This window comes from Vipera ursinii (assembly GCF_947247035.1).
Source record: "Vipera ursinii genome assembly, chromosome: 3".
NCBI lineage: Eukaryota > Metazoa > Chordata > Lepidosauria > Squamata > Viperidae > Vipera > Vipera ursinii.
This window is the reverse complement of record NC_139516.1, coordinates 118,766,478-118,784,138: the sequence shown is the minus strand read 5'-3', so window position 1 is coordinate 118,784,138 and position 17,661 is coordinate 118,766,478.

Below are 17,661 nucleotides of genomic sequence, written 5' to 3'. Positions count from 1 at the left end.
GCAATGCTGATTCCTGCAACCTGGTGTGCTTTGAGATAACTGGACCAGCAGACTTCTCAGCATCTTTTGGACCAGCTATCAATTGAACCAGACACAAATATGGGTTCAGCTTGACACTTTATGCCACCACCCCAGAAACATTTTTGAGTTTTTCATTCTTTTTATGATGAACTGGAAACCACAATTGAAAGCATTCTGTTACAAAATTAAAGGGGGGAATGAAGGGTTCTGGAACCAAGGGAAATTGTTTAGTCTAACTCACAGGTCTGCAACCTGTGGCTCCAGAGCCGCATGCGGCTCTTTCAGCCATCTCCTGCGGCTCCCGGTCCTCTGCCATGTGCAGTCCAAAAAAAAAAAAAGTGGGACTAAAAAAGTTCAACCAATCAATTCAAATATGCAGGGTAGGTGCATATCTCGCCTTGGCTCCACTATTCAGTCAAACACTGTTCTGCGCATGCGTGCATGTATGCACATGTGCACACATTTTTTGCGGCTCCGAGTTTTTCCTTTTGTGAGGGAACTGGTTCCGAGTGGCTCTTTCACTGTTTCAGGTTGCTGACCCCTGGTCTAACTGTTGCTTTCTTGCTTTTTGTAATCGGCTTTTGCACCAGGGAAATCTCATGCAAGCATAGGAAAGATGTTCATGGATGTGATATACTGAAGGAGGGAATAAGGGAGCGTACAGGAATGATTGATGTCTTCTTTATCATGCAATGGCTCTGTTGTCTGATTTTCATTGGCTAACAAAGTTTAGAAAGCAATGCTATCCTCTTTCTAAGGGATGGACGTACTGGCAGGTTCTGGACGTACTGCCAGCATTCCAGATTGCTGGCCATCCAGCTGCTTAATTTGATCAAATAAAGTGCTGCTTGATCAAGAAGTGTCCGCTTTGGTTATCTGATTAGATTGATATGGTATCTCAAGTTTAAGTAAGGGACTAGGACCTTACAGATCAAAATGGATTCGTGCCTAAAAGACAAATAAAAAATAAGGTAAAGGTAAAGGTTCCCCCGCACATTCATGCTAGTCGTTTCCAACTCTAGGGGCTGGTGCTCATCTCCATTTCATAGCCAAAGAGCCAGCGTTTGTCCGAGGACGTCTCCGTGGTCATGTGGCCGGCATGACTAGACGCCAAAGGCGCACGGAACGCTGTTACCTTCCCACCGTAGTGGTCCCTATTTTTCTACTTGCATTTTTTATGCACAGAAGGCTTTTGATAATGTAAATTGGCAATTCATGATTCAACAATTAGATAAAATGGATTTTGGAGAAAACTTCATAAATATAATTAAAACAATTTATTATAGACAAAAAGCTAAGCAATTGTAAATGGAGATTTTACAAAAAACTTCAATATCAAAGAAGGCACAAGACAATGGTGTCCATTATCCTTATTGTTATTTATATTAACACTGGAAATATTAAACAGAAACATTAGGCAAGACACGGAAATTAAAGAATCGGGGATAAAAGATGAAAAATACAAATTACAAGCATTTGCAGACAATTTTGTTTTTATACTAGAAGAACCCCTTGAGACAAGCCTTAAGCTTATGAAAAAGATAAACGAATTTGGAGAAATGGCAGGTCTGAAAATAAATACAGAAAAGACCAAAGTGATAACTAAAAACCTTACAGAAAAACAAAAAAATAAACTCTCAGAAAAAAACAGGTCTCCAAGTAATAAAAAAATCAAATATTTGGGGATTTGTTTAACAGCAAGATGTGCAATATTAAAAGAAGACAATTATGTAAAATTATTAAAATAAATAAAACTACACCCCAGCACTATCTGAAATGCCAGGAAAACTGGCTCTGTGGGCTCATGAAATGGCACTAAAGGAAAAGAGATTGTTGCCCCCCCCCCAGGGATGAGGCTGGACCTCCAAACAAAGCCCTATGGAACCTGACCAGGAGCAACCCTGGCACTGATGAAGACCTCTTGGAAAGTTAGGACATGCCTCCCATAACCACCCCCATAGAACCTGAGGTGCCCTTCTTAGGCAGTAAAAAGGGTCTGACCACTCTTTTGGACTTGGGCTGTACCAGATGCCTGGTCAGCCCTAGAGTGGTGGAAAAATGGGACTGCACCTTAGAGAATGCTTGTGGCTTTCTGCCAACTAGATGGAACTGTGGCAGGGGGAGCCACCACAACATTTGTCACTGAACCAGTGGTGATGAGAATGGGGGCAGACACCAAGACTTTTTTTATCATGACCCCAGGGATGGAGAGACCATTAATCTTAGGCATGGCATGGCTTTTAAAATGGAACCCCTAGGTAAATTGGAGGAAGTGGATCCTAAAGTTCAGGTGGTGGGACAGTGGGAAACTCCCAAGAGGGGCTCTGGCTGACTGCACCCCACCTACTCCACTGAGGGAGGAATTAGGCAGACCCATGCAAGAGTAGTCACCACCAGACCCATACATCCCCTGGAAATATTGGGACTTGGGAAAGGTATTCAGTGAAAAGGGGTCAGATAAACTTCACCAGCCAATAGACTTCTCCATTGAGATCCTCCCAGGGACAAAGTGACCTAAACTGAAACTGTACTTGATGATCCCAAAAGAGCTTGCAAAACTCTGGGTTTTCATAGAAAAAACTTAAAAAGGGGTTTCATCCAACCTGCTAAGCCACTGGTAGCCTCCCCTGTGTTTTTAAGGGGAAAAAAAGGATGGGTCCCTTGGTCTATGTGTTGACTATAGAGGGATGAATGCCACTTGCATTGAAAACATTTACCCCCTTCTGTTAATGAAAGACATGTTAGCCCATTTGGCTAAAGCGAAGATTTTCACTAAATTGGACTTACAGGAAGCACTATTATCAAGTAAGAATAAAAAAAGGCAGTGAGTGGAAAACTGCATTTAATTCCCTGGGATTCTTCCAGTTCTGGGTTCTCCCCTTTGGGCTCCAGGGCACCCCCACCACATTAATGCAACCAATAAACTAAGTCCAGCCAGTTATCCCTTCACAGCAAAAAGCAGCCCCAATCTTCACAAGAGATCAAGCAAAGCAGCCTAAAACCGCACCTAACAAAGTAATCGAACTGCTGAAAAGAGCCCTAAAAGATGATGATTGGTTTAACAACCAAACAAATGACTTCACTCTACATGAGGGCCATGTGGGGATTGGAGAGAAACTGTATGTCCCTAAGAGCCAACAGACTATGGTCCTGAGTTAAAGTCATGATTCTTCCATTTCCCTCCCACCTCCATCACTATTGGCAAGGTAGCAGTTGTAGTGGTCGTAAAGACAGTAGGGGTCTTAGCTTGACACAATAACCCTGTGCATAGTAGCACTGGTTTCACTCCTTTTAAAGTGGCCATGGGAAAGGAATTTCTTGCCATACCAGCACTGCCCCCAAACACTCCCCAGACCACCTCATTGGCTGACTGGATCACCCAACTATATAACACCTGGCCTGTGGTCTGCAGGGCACTAGATGATGTGTGTATGGCACATAAAAATCAAGCTGACAAAAATGTGTTAAACCAAAGGATACTGGGATCCAAATTTGTTGCCCCTTTTCCCATTTCTAAGATTATTAACCCTGTCACAGTACAGTTGGAAGTTCCTAAAAACCTCAAATGGATTCATCCAGTATTTCATTGCAGCTTGTTGAAACTGGGACTCACCTCTTCCCTGCGGCTGTAGCCAGGAGCCCCCCCCCAATCCCCAGCCTAATTGAAGGGGGAAAGTATTTTGAAATTAAAGACATTCTTGACTCCCACAGGCCCAGAGGAAAAATCCAATACCTCATGGCCTAGAAACATTTTCCCCCTTCTGAAACTGAATGGGTGGATGTACAGCACATGCATACTTCTAATCTCTTTCAGAGGTTCCATAACCAATATCTATAGAAACCTGACATGCTGCCCTCCTCATTGCTTGTACTGCAGTCTGCCACAATATCAGAGAATGCACTGAGATAACCCAGGAGTAAACACAGTGGTTTGTATTAAATGGTGGTTTATCTTACACTATCTACAATATACACCAGGAACAATATACATACATCCAACAAACCACAATTACAGCAGGAAACAGAAAAGAGAAAACAAAGCAGCAGAGCCTTCCCTTTTATACAAAGTCTCTTAAAGGGACACAGAGCCTGCTGAGTCATTCCCATCATTACATCATACATCTCACATTATATAAGCTGGTTAGGTGTTAAATTATTGCCTTGACACACAATCCTGAGAGGGAGGGTGTTAAGTTGTGGGCTCTTGGGTGCAGGAATGACGACACGAGGCTGAGTACAGGATAACTCATACTTTATTCTTGCTGGAACTGTGCTGAAACTTGGGCTGCAACCAGCCACAATATATAATCTAGCCCCTAAGCGGCTAGATTACCACCTGGGGCTAGCCAATTGCAGGACCGGAGACAGCCAGTCTGGGTTGCTGGAGAGCAGTTGGCTGCTTCAGCAATGCATGTGGTGTATCACCACAAGCCCAGTACATAACAGAGGGGATGGGGGGGAGTAAGAGGGTTTGTTGTAAAATGGGTAGGGAGGGGGGAGACCAGCACGAATAGGAAGCAGAGATGTGAATTAGTTTCATCTGGCCAATTCAAGGACTTTGGGGCACCCAGGACCTGGGAATGAAATGTTAACTGCTTCTCAAAGTGTCCTGTTCTCATAACATCCAGCTACCATCCTATTGAGCACTGATGAACTGGGCATAGGAGGAAGGGCTAAGGTTTCAAAACAATGTAACAGTTTGTGAGGGTTTTCTTCAGATCTGACCTTGCTTTCACTGCAGTTGTCTCTAGTAAAAGAGTCTTGTAACCTTCTGATGGAGTCCAGTGTCCTTCTTTTCTAGAGAGCCAGCTGGGGCAGGGATGACACCAAGTAGCTTACCAAATCTGTATCCCTGTCCTTAGTCTGTGCACTATTTGTTTTGTAAAGTCTTATTTGGCTCCTTTGAGATAGTTTGCTGTGTTTGAGAGGCCAATTTGAGGAGAATTACATGTGTCTGTCTTGGTGTGTATGTGGATTTCTTCTTCAGAAAATCTAGCCCCTTAGATATTTTTTTCTGAGTAAGGCACATAGCTATTTGTACATGACTATCTTGCTTTATTAGGGTGCGCAACAAACTGTAGGAAATAGTTAAATAATAGGAAAGAACATGTGGCAATAACAGTATGACTTTAAAAGAAATTGGAGACTTGGAAGTTGTATATTTCTCTCTGTGTGTGTCTGTCTTTGTCTCTGTCTTTGCCTGTCTCTGTCTTTCTCTGTGCATGTGTGTTCTCTGTATAAATGAATTGCTTGTACTGTATGAAGCTCACAATCTGTATCACAAATTACATCTCTTTGTGTACTGCACATAACTGGGATATACTGGGCAGTAACAATGGGGTTGCCAAAGTAGCAGTTGGGATGTGCAGGGGATGGTAGAGGAAAGTCCCCTCACCGCATCTCCACTGAGTGGTCTCCTTTCTGCCGCTTCCAAAGTAGGTGCACTTTTCTCTCACCCTCCCTTTGTTCTAACTTTGTAATTTTATTTTGCTGTTTCTCCTTAAAGGAACTGAAGTTTTTAATAAATACATTTTTTATATTGTAGACAGTAGAAATAAATGCACGTTGTTCCCTCATATCTTATTTTTACAAGAGCACAAATTCAGAGCTAGAATAGTAATCATCTTTTAAATACTTTCCTAATTATTATTTTTAAATGTTGATTATCTTTAATACTGTTACATAAATTAGACAGGATTGACTTATTTTACAATTAGTGTAAACGTCAGGCTGTATTATGACTGGAATAGTGAAGTCAGGGAAAAAAGCAAGCAGGACGCCTGCCACCTAGTGGCTCACTGCTGGATGCTACTGTATGCAGCAATCAGACTGCAAATCCAGTAGAGGTAATGGCGTTTGTTCATAATGCATTCTTGATAAAATCTGGTCACAATATTCATATTTGCCTATATGTGCATACAATTATATATTTGTTGAGAGTCAACAATTTCCCCTCATTCATCCATTCACAAAGTGCTTGTTTTATATTTAAGTTTAGATTATAATACTACAGTCTATTACAGAACATCTCATTTTACATTTGCATTATATTTTACAGTATATCACAATCATTATAGTTATATCATTATAAAGATATATCATTATAGCATATTATTTATTTTTTAACATATTTACTTATTGTCTTTTATTATTACATTGCTTTAGGCATATTTTCACAACCGGAACTTTCTGGGCATATGCCTCTTTCATAAAAAATTGTTTCTTCCTCTGTTTTTCCTGCAATCAGTTTTATTTCCTCAAAGTATATTGTAGAAAGTAGAGCTGTGCAGAAGCCAAACTATAACTATGAAATTAGCTGAATTAGAATTGAATAAATCCAAACAGGTTTTTAGGCAAGTATTGAAGATCCAAAACTTTATTCTCCTATAACCTAGAACAGACATGTCAAACACAAGGCCCGGGGGCTGGATCCGGCCCGCGAAGTGGTTTCATGTGGCCCGTGAAGCCATCCTGGAAAGAGTGAGGGAACGGCCCCCACTGCCTTGGCCCTGGCCCAGAGACCCTCCTCCTGCCAGAGACCCTCAGATCTGTCCCACTCCTGCCCAGGCCCCCACAGGCACCCTTGATGTGAACGATGTAGAGCTGGCCACGCCCACCCATTAGGCCATACGCACTCTAGCCACGCCCACCCAGTAGGCCACACCCACCCTGGCCACCGCAATGCTGATGTGGCCCTCAATGAAATTGAGTTTGACACCCCTGACCTAGAAGAAGTATGGAAGTATGGTATGGAAGTTTCAGTCCTCCATTTTAGGGATAGAATAGTGTGATAGGAGTTCCCTGATCCAGCTGGCTGATCCTGTGCTCGACTGATAACCCACAGCAGAATGGCCCTCATCACAAAATTATCTCTGGGGTATGTGTGTCAAAAAGTCTAGACGGTATCTATGACAACATGATCAAAGCCTTTTTGATCAGCCACCATTTTGACTTTCAACCTTCTCCCCAAATCTAGGGACACACTATATTGAGAGCTGAGCTTCACAAAGGGTGGACTTTGTAGTACCAACAACATGGACTTTGTAATATTGTTGCACTTGCAAACATAGTTATTTTGTATTTTAATTTGACCTATTTTTCTTTCTTTTTAAATGATGTTAATGGTTTGATTGATAACTTCTAACATTCCTAAACTTCAAATAAAAATTTGTCTTTGTTCTCCAGGTCAGCATAGGATGGAATATCTGGAGTTTGTCTTCTGATAAGAGGAAGCTCATTAGCACTAATTGGTATCTGGTTTGTCTCTCTATAAACATGACTTTTTTTCCTCATTAGCATCTTAAATTTTACACCCCTGCTTTCATTAGACTTCATTTAAATGGACATGGGTGTGGTCTCATGTAATACGTTTAACTCCAGGTAACTGGTTTTCTATGTAAAGGAGGGGTTACTTTTGTCCTATCCAATCAACTTTTCTCTAGTAATTTCCTTTGATGTGTAAACTTTAAAAGAGTCTGAAAACTGGATCTCCAGGTTCCTTCTTTGAATGAGAGGAATCCTTTTTAATAAGAAAGTTCTGAATAAATCATAATAAAATGATCTTCCTGTCTCAGTCTGTTTCACAGGAAAATATGTCTGCAGAGGCATGAGCCTAGAAGCCATATTTTGACCCTCAGAGCTGTTCTGTACTGTAACCATTCATACACTGAATCCTGTGTGCCACTGAAATGAAAAGCAAATAGAAAGGAAGAAAGCATTGTCTGGTAAAGTTCATAACTTTCATGAAAAATACAACTATGTTCAGTGTATTGAGAATAAGCAAGCTAACTGTGGAAAACCAAATGCAGTATGATGATTAGGTATTATGGAATCCTAGCAGGATGACTTCCATTGATTGGAATATAGCAGTTGTTAAAAGGAGCAGAAATAATGGAAAAGGAAAAGAAGTTTCCACCTTGCTTTTTAAATGTTTAACTGTAAAATTAGAAAAGTAATAAAATATTAAGAATTTCAAGAAAACTTTCCACACTTGTCTTCTTAAGAGCTGTGAATTTATTTGAAACTCTTGTTTCAATTGAACTGAGAGGGTTGTATTCAAACCATCATCGTAATAGAAATTGGTGTTAGATTTTTGTTCCAAATTTACAGTTGACATTTGCATTGTCAGATGTTTGTGAAGTTGTCTCAGTGGGTTGATAATTTTCTGTACCTAATTGCACCTCTTCCTCTTTTTTTATATCATCTATATCTTTAGTACCTAATCAGTTTACAAAATGAGTAATTCTCTCAAAAAAGAATTTTCAAAGGCTTTCTAATAACTAACTCAAGCTCAGGTTTAAGCATTTGTGTAGCTCCCTCTAGTGGTCAAACAGTATATCTTATTTATTCTTTTTTTGGCCAATCCGAGTTCACAAAAATAAAGGAATTTCAGCCACCCACAACAAAGCAATTCAGGGCTACAGATTGTTTTAAAAATAGTGAAATATTTTCTATCCTATCTTTCTACCCTTATGTTTCTTCATTAGAATTAAGAAGAAAAGATACTTCTCACTTCCTTATTTTAGCTTGCCTCCACCAACCCTTTTCCTTGTCCTTTATTATTTATTATTTGGATATATATACTGCCCCTCTCCCGAAGGACTCGGGGTGGTGTACAGGGCAATTAAAACACTATATACAACACATAATATACAAAAATTAAAATAAATTAAACCAAGTAGCCCTAAACAATAAAACACGTTCTAAAATTAAAATTTAAAATTTAAAATCTAAAACCCCAGTCCCTCAGTCCAGGCCGGCAAGTTCAAATAGCCAAGTCTTCAGGTCACGGCGAAAAGAGCAAAGGTCGGGAGCCATCTGGAGCTCAACAGGGAGCTGATTCCAGAGGGCAGGTGCTCCCACAGAGAATGCTCTCCTCCTGGGGGCCGCCAGTCGACATTCCCTGACCGACGGCACCCTGAGGAGGCCCTCTTTGTGGGAGCACAGAGGACGATGGGAAGTTAACGCTGGCAAAAGGTACTCCCGTAAATAATCCGGGCCCATGCCATTCATGAAATTTAGCATGAAATTTATTTAGCAATAAAGAAGTCTCAAAAATGGTTCAGAGCTTCAAGAAGGAATAACAGGCTGTTACTAAAGAGAGCCTCTTTTAGCTAGTAAAGATAATGGTCTCATAAATTGATTAAGAAATGAAAGGCACAACTTATTGTTCATTTGAAAAATAAATCCCAGAACAGCTGTTTTCCCCACAATGAAGTGGTTCCAGCCCCACCCCCCAGCTGCTGGTGAGAATAGCTCCTGAAGCTACTTGCAGACCATTACTGTATTGAGGATTTTGTCGGATGATTCTAGGACTCCCCCTAACCTAGTACAGTCATATAAATGAAAGGAAAGCCTGTTCCTTCTGCTAGTAAGTTGAAAAAAACAACAATCCAGAGAGAGAAGATTTTCTGGGCATGTCAACCATCAGCCATATTCACAGGAAGGCCTTTCCAGGAAATTCGGACTCAGCTTGCTGACAATAAGGAATGCTGAGAATCAACTATCCTGGATATTAATCAATTGTTAATCAATAGAGAAGATTTAGCTGCAGAAGCAATAGTAGAACTATTAAAGGGAAAAAATATTGAAACTCTGCTTGTAATGAATTCAGAGCAATAATGAATAGGAACCCAGGGCAGACAAGAAAAGCTAACAGTATGGGTGGGGTGGGGGGGGGGAGAATTTCTTAAAGAAGGAAATTCTTAAAAGTCCAACTGTAAACAGCTCCCATGAGGGGGAAATGGGGAATAGCAAAAGAAGCGAAAATTTTTAGTGAAGATCTAACAGTAGAAAGGATTCATATATACTATACAGGCAGGTAGCCCAAAGCCGCAGAATTTTGTCAGGAAAGCAAAAGCTACACATAAGCTATCAGTGACTAACAAAAAATTCTTCCGAATTCAGAATAAAAAGAGAAGAGTAAAGTACAATATTACTGGGGCTTCACAGGATATGATGGAAAACATCCCTCCTCTCCCCAGTATTAAACAAATAGCATCTAGTTTTGATTTCCCAGCCAAATTTAGCAAACTACAGGTTAGTCTTCCATTTGTATTTGAGAAAGTTCTATGCCAGGGGTGTCAAACTCAATTTCATTGAGGGCCACATCAGCATTGCGGTTGCCCTCAGGGGGCCGGGTGGGTATCGCCAGGGTGGGTGTGGCCTACTGGGTGGGCGTGGCTAGAGTGCGTATGGCCTACTGGGTGGGCATTGTCAGCTCTACATCGTTCACATCAAGGGTGCCTATGGGGCCTGGGCAGGAGTGGACAGATCTGAGGGTCTCTGGCAGAAGGAGGGTCTCTGGGCCAGGGCCAAGGCAGTGGGGGCCGTTCCCTCACTATTTCCAGGATGGCTTCGCGGGCCACATGAAACCACTTCGCGGGCCGGATCCGGCCCCCGGGCCTTGTGTTTGACATGTCTGTTCTATGCAGACCATAGTGACCTCAACCACTTTTTTAAAAGTGTGGTACTTAGTAGAAGTCAGCATGAATCTGTCAAGAATGCATACATATATAGCACTAGAATGAAAAAATAATAATAATTCCTGTAGACTCTGCTCTATTTTGGCTATTCCCAAAGTACCCAATGGACACAGAGGGCTGAAGCTGACAAGCTCCAACTTTCCTTCTCACATCCTGGTTATACAATCCAGGAAGAAAAAAGAAAGAGAAGGGGAAGAAACCCTGAAGCTGACAAAAGGGCTGATGAAAGGGGCTGGGAAGCTGTTCCTCCTGCAGTCCTCCAGCTGTTTCGTCCAATTAGGTGCAAGATTGGTTGGTTTTGACTGGCAAGGGAAGTAAGAACCACGAAGTAGGGCTAAGAAGCCATGAAGTGAATGGAATTGGCAACCAGCACAGAAGAGAGAAGGACTTCTCTAGTGACTACAGGGAGTCCTTGAATTACGTCTGCAGTAGAGCCATTGACCATACCATGACTGAGCCAACTGAACCAATTTAATGACCTTTTTCCGCATTAAGTGAACTCAGAGGTCATAAAGTGAGCACTGACGTTGTAAAGCGAATGCAGCAGTCATGAAGCAGATTCCATGGTCATTAAGCAAATTCATTGTTTACTATGGAGCAGCTTTGTAGGAAAGCGAAAGTGAACAGTAATAATGGGGGACTTTAGCCTGACATCAACTCGGAACAAGCTCTGCAGCAAGTGGGAGATCCAACAAGTTCCTGAAGAACCTACCAGATAATTTTCTCACCCAAAAGGTAGTGGAAGGAACTGAGGGTCAGCTATATTGGACTTAATTCTTACTAACAGAGATAAAGTGGTAGAGCTGAAGTTGTGGGAATTTGGGGGGAGAGTGGCCATGTCATACTGGAATTCAACATAAAGCAGGCATGAATAATGAAACAAAGCCAAACTAATGTCTTAGGCTTTAAGATATTAACAAACTTAGAGAGAGCTGGATGGAAATCTTGAAGAGGAAAACAAGATAATAATAATAATAATAATAATAATAATAATAATAATAATAATAATAATAATAATAATAATGATTATGATGATGATGATGTTGGAAGGAACCTTGGAGTCATCTAGTCCAGGGGTATCAAACTGCCGGCCCATGGGCCAGTTTCATCATACCAAAGCCACACCCACCCTATTGCTGGCAACGCAAAAAGAATTGCGATACATCGCACTATGTGGTGACATGGCGAGTTTGACACCCATGATCTACTCCAACTCCCTGCTCAGGCAGGAAACCCTATACCATTTCAGGCAAATGACTGTCCAGTCTCTTCTTAAAAACTTCCAGTGCAGGAGCATTCACAGCTTCTGGAGGCAGGTTGTTCCACTGATTAATTGTTCTCACTATCAGGAAGTTTCTCCTTAGTTCTAGGTTGCTTCTCTCTTTGGTTAGTTTCCATCCATTGCTACTTGTCCTGCTTTCAGGTGCTTTGGAGAATAGCTTGACTCCCTCTTCTCTGTGGCAGCTCCTGAGATATTGGAACACTGCTATCATGTCAGGTAGCAAGGAAAAAGCAAAATTACTCAATTCATTCTTTGTATCTGTCTTTACGCATAAGGAAAAAATAGACCAACTTACTAAAAGCAGCACTGTACATGACAGAATATTTATTATTTATTTATTTATTTATTTATTTATTTATTTATTTATTTATTTATTTATTTATTTATTTATTTATTTATTTATTTATATTTATATACCGCCCTTTTCCCGAGGGACTCAGGGCGGTTTACAGGGCAAATTGAAACAGTACAATATATACAGGTTAAAATAAAATTAAGTTAAATAGCCCCAAAATAATTAAAAATTAAAACCTTAACCCAAAACCCTCAGTCCAGGCCGGCAAGCTTGAATAACCAAGTTTTTAGGTCCCGGCGAAACGAGCGAAGGTCGGGGGCCATCTGGAGTTCCACAGACAGCTGATTCCAAAGGGCAGGCGCGCCCACTGAGAACGCTCTCCCCCTGGGGGCCGCCAGCTGGCACTCCCTGACCGGCGGCACCCTGAGGAGGCCCTCCCTGTGGGAGCGCACAGGACAATGGGAAGTTCATGCTGGCTGCAGGTGCTTCCGAAGATAGTCTGGACCCATGCCATTTAGGGCTCTATAGGTCATCACCAGCACCTTGAATCTCACCCGGAGGGCAACTGGAAGCCAATGCAGCTTGCGGAGAAGAGGCATTACATGGGAGTATCGGGAAATCCCCATCACAACTCGCGCGGCCACATTCTGCACCAGCTGAAGCCTCTGAGTGGTCCTCAAGGGCAGCCCCATGTAGAGAGCATTGCAGTAGTCTATCCGAGAGGTTGCAAGCGCATGAGTGACTGTGCGTAGGGCGTCTCGGTCCAGATAGGGCCGCAACTGGTGCACCAGGCGAACCTGGGCAAAAGCCCCCCTGGCCACGGCTTCTATATGATCTTCCAAACTGAGCCGCGAGTCCAGGAGGACGCCCAAGTTGCGGGCCCTATCTACGGGGGGTAACACCTCACCCCCCATAGTTAACAATGGAATAGACTGGTTAATCCGAGATGCCGGTATGCACAGCCACTCAGTCTTGGTGGGATTAAGTCGAAGCCTGTTTCTCCCCATCCAGACCTGGACCGCCTCCAGGCAACGGGACATCACGTCGAGGGCATCACTGGGTTGGTTCGGGGTGGAGAGAAAAAGCTGGGTATCATCAGCATACTGATGATACCCCACCCCAAACCACGAATGATCTCACCCAGCGGCTTCATATAGATGTTGAACAAGAGGGGAGAGACGACCGACCCCTGAGGAACTCCACAAACGAGAGGCCTCAGGGCCGACCTCTGCCCTCCTGCCAACACCGACTGCGAGCGGCCCAGGAGGTAGGAGAACCACTGTAGAACAGTGCCCCCCACTCCCAACCCCCTGAGACACTGCAGCAAGATACCATGGTCGATGGTATCAAAAGCTGCTGAGAGGTCTAATAGGACTAGGACAGAGGAACAACCCCTGTCCTGAGCCCACCAGAGATCATTCACCAGCGCAACCAATGCCGTCTCTGTGCTGTACCCGGGCCTGAAGCCCGATTGGTACGGGTCAAGATAGTCAGTTTCCTTCAGGAACAGAGGAAGCTGACGTGCCACCACGCTCTCAACAACCTTCACTATGAAGCGAAGGTTGGAGACAGGATGATAGTTGTTCAAAACAGCTGGATCCAGGACAGGCTTCTTGAGGAGGGGCCTCACCACCGCCTCCTTCAAGGCGGCAGGGAAGCTACCCTCCCTCAAGGAAGCAGTTATTACTGCATGGATCCAGCCTTGTGTCCCCTCCTGAGCTGCATACACCAGCCAGGAGGGGCACGGGTCCAACAAACATGTGGTGGAACTCAGCCTCCCCATGATCCTGTCCACCTCTTCCGGAGTCACAGGATCGAATTCATCCCAGATAATATTTCCAAGACTGCTCGTCTCCCCCTCATCCCACTCTGCCCAGTCGGAGTCCAGACCGGCCCGGATCTGAGCGATTTTATCCATCAGATGCTGACTAAATAGGAATACATTGGCAAGAAAATGGTAAGAGAAGACCTATCTGGTCTTCTTGTTGTTGTTAGCTGCGAAGTCGTGTCCGACCCATCGCAACCCTATGGACAACGTTCCCCCAGGCCTTCCTGTCCTCTACCATCTTCTGGAGTCCATCTAGGCTCACACCTACTGCTTCAGTGACTCCATCCAGCCACCTCATTCTCTGTCGTCCCTTTCTTCTATTGCCCTCAATCTTTCCCAGCATTAGGCTCTTCTTCAGTGAGTCCTTCCTTCTCATTAGGTGGCCAAAGTATTTGAGTTTTAGCTTCAGGATCTGGCCTTCTAAAAAGCAGTCAGGGTTCATCTCCTCTAGGACTGACCGGTTTGATCACCTTGCAGTCCAAGGGACTCGCAGGAGTCTTCTCCAGCACCACAGTTCAAAGGCCTCAATTCTTTGGCGCTCAGCCTTTTTTATGGTCCAGCTTTCACTGCCATACATTGCAACTGGGAAGACCATAGCCTTGACTATACGCACTTTTGTTGACAGGGTGATGTCTCTGCTTTTTAGTGTGCTGTCTAGATTTGCCATGGCTTTCCTCCCCAGGAGCAAGCGTCTTTTAATTTCTTGGCTACAGTCCCCATCTGCAGTGATCTTGGAGCCCAGGAAAATAAAATCTATCACTACCTCCATTTCTTCTCCATCTATTTGCCAGGAATTGAGAGGGCCGGATGCCAGGATCTTGGTTTTCTTAATGTTAAGTTTCAACCCAACTTTTGCACTCTCCTTCTTCACCCGCAACAAGAGGCTCTTTAGTTCTTCTTCACTTTCTGCCATTAGAGTGGTACCATCTGCATATCTTAGGTTGTTGATATTTCTTACGGCAATCTTAATTCCAACTTTTGATTCATCTAGCCCTGCCTTTCTCATGATGTGCTCTGCATATAATTTAAATAGGCAGGGTGACAGTATACAGCCTTGCCGGACTCCTTTCCCAATTTTGAACCAATCAGTGGTTCCGTGTCCAGTTCTCACTGTTGCTTCTTAGCCCACATATAGGTTTCTCAAGAGACAAATAAGATGGTCTGGTACGCCCATCTCTTTAAGAACTTGCCACAGTTTATTATGATCCACACAATCAAAGGCTTTGGCATAGTCAATGAAGCAGAAGTAGATGTTTTTCTGGAACTCTCTAGCTTTCTCCATGATCCACCGTATGTTGGCAATTTGATCTCTAGTTCCTCTGCCTCTTCGAAATCCTGCCTGCACTTCTGGTAGTTCTCAATCCACATACTGCTGGAGTCTAGCTTGTAGGATTTTAAGCATAACTTTAGTAGCATGAGAAATGAGTGCAATGGTGCGATAGTTTGAACATTCTTTGGCACTGCCTTTCTTTGGAATTAGAATGTAAACTGATCTTTTCCAATCCTGTGGCCACTGTTGAGTTTTCCAGATTTGCTGGCAAATTGAGTGTAGCACTTTTACTGCATCGTCTTTTAAGATTTTGAATAGCTCAGCTGGAATACTGTCACCTCCACTAGCTTTGTTGTTGCTCAGCTTTTCTAAGGCCCACTTCACTTCACATTCTAGGATGTCTGGCTCGAGGTCAGTGATCACCTCATTGTGATTATCAGGGACATTAAGCTCATTCTTGTATAGTTCTTCTGTGTAACTTTGCCACCTCTTCTTAATCTCTTCTGCCTCTGTTAGGTCCCTGCCATTTTGGTCCTTTATCATGCCCATTTGTGCATTAAGCGTTCCCTTCATCTCTCCAATTTTCTTGAAAAGATCTCTGGTCCTCCCTATTCTATTGTTTTCTTCTATTTCTTTGCACTGTTCATTTAAGAAGGCATTCTTATCTCTTCTAGCTATTCTCTGGAATTCTGCATTCAATTGGGCATATCTTTCTTTTTCGCCCTTGCCTTTCGCTTCCCTCCTTTCCTCAGCTATTTGCAAAGCTTCCTCAGACAGCCATTTTGCTTTCTTGCATTTTTTTTCTTTGGGATGGTTTTGGTGGCTACCTGTTGTACAATGTTGTGAACCTCTGTCCATAGTTCTTCAGGCACTCTGTCTATCAGATCTAATTCCTTAAATCTATTTGTCACCTCTACTGTATATTCAACAGGGATATAATTTAATTCATACCTGAGTGGCCTAGTGCTTTTCCCTACTTTCTTCAGTTTAAGCCTAAACTTTGCAATGAGAAGCTCATGGTCTGAGCCACAGTCAGCTCCTGGTCTTGTTTTTACTGACTGTATAGAGCTTCTCCATCTTTGGCTGCAGAGCACATAGTCAATCTGATTTCTGTGTTGACCGTCTGGTGATGTCCATGTGTAAAGCCGTCTCTTGGGTTGTTGGAAAAGAGTGTTTGCTATGACCATCGTATTCTCTTGACAAAATTCTATCAGCCTGTGCCCTGCTTCAGTTTGTACTCCAAGGCCAAACTTGCCTGTTATTCCGGTTATCTTTTGGCTTCCTACTTTAACATTCCAATCCCCCATGATGATAAGAACATCATTTTTTGGTGTTAGTTCTATAAGGTGCTGTAGGGCTTCATAGAACCAGTCAATTTCATCCTCTTCAGCACTGGTGGTTGGGGCATAGACTTGAACTACTGTGATATTGAATGGTTTGCCTTGGATTCGAACTGAGATCATTCTGTCATTTTGAGGATTGTATCCCAGTATTGCTTTTCCTACTCTTTTATTGACTATGAAGTATACTCCATTTCTTCAGAGGGATTCTTGCCCGCAGTAGTATACCTGATGGTCATCTGAATTAAATTCACCCATTCCTGTCCATTTTAGTTCGCTGATACCTAAGATGTTGATGTTCAGTCTTGTCATCTCTTGTTTGACCACATCTAGCTTTCCTTGATTCATGGATCTTACATTCCAGGTTCCTATGGAGAGGAAATCTTTACAGCATCGGACTTTCCTTTCACCACCAGATACATTCACAGCTGAGCGTCCTTTCAGCTTTGGCCCAGTCGCTTCATTCTTTCTAACGCTACTAGTACTAGCCCTCTGCTCTTCCCCAGTAGCATATTGGACGCCTTCCGACCTGAGGGGCTCATCTTCCAGCGTCATATCGTTTTGCCTTTTGGTACTGTCCTTAGGGTTTTCATGGCAAAGATACTGGAGTGGGTTGCCATTTCCTTCTCCAGTGGATCACGTTTTGTCAGAACTCTCTGCTATGACCTGTCCGTCTTGGGTGGCCCTGCACGGCATAGCTCATAGCTTCATTGAATTACGCAAGCCCCTTCGCCACGACAAGGCAGTAATCCATGAAGGGGATTATTATCTGGTCTAGACACGTTCAGATCACCAGGACCACATGGATTGCAAGGAGCTGGCACATGTGATCTTGGAACCACTGAACAAAATCTTCCAAAGCTCCTGGAGCACTGGGGAACTACTGAAGGAATGAAAAAGAGTTGGTATAGTTCCAAACGTCAAAAAACAGGGGGGAAAATGAATGTAAGAAAATACAGATCATTCAGCCTGATATCAGTTTCTGGGAAAATCCTGGAAAAGATAATCAGGCAGCAGTTGGGAACACCTAGAAAATGAGCCAAGATATTACCGAGTTTTCCTGAAAATAAGACCGGGTCTTATATTTATTTTTGGTCCAAAAGATCCATCAGGACCTATTTTCGGAGGATGTCTTATTTTC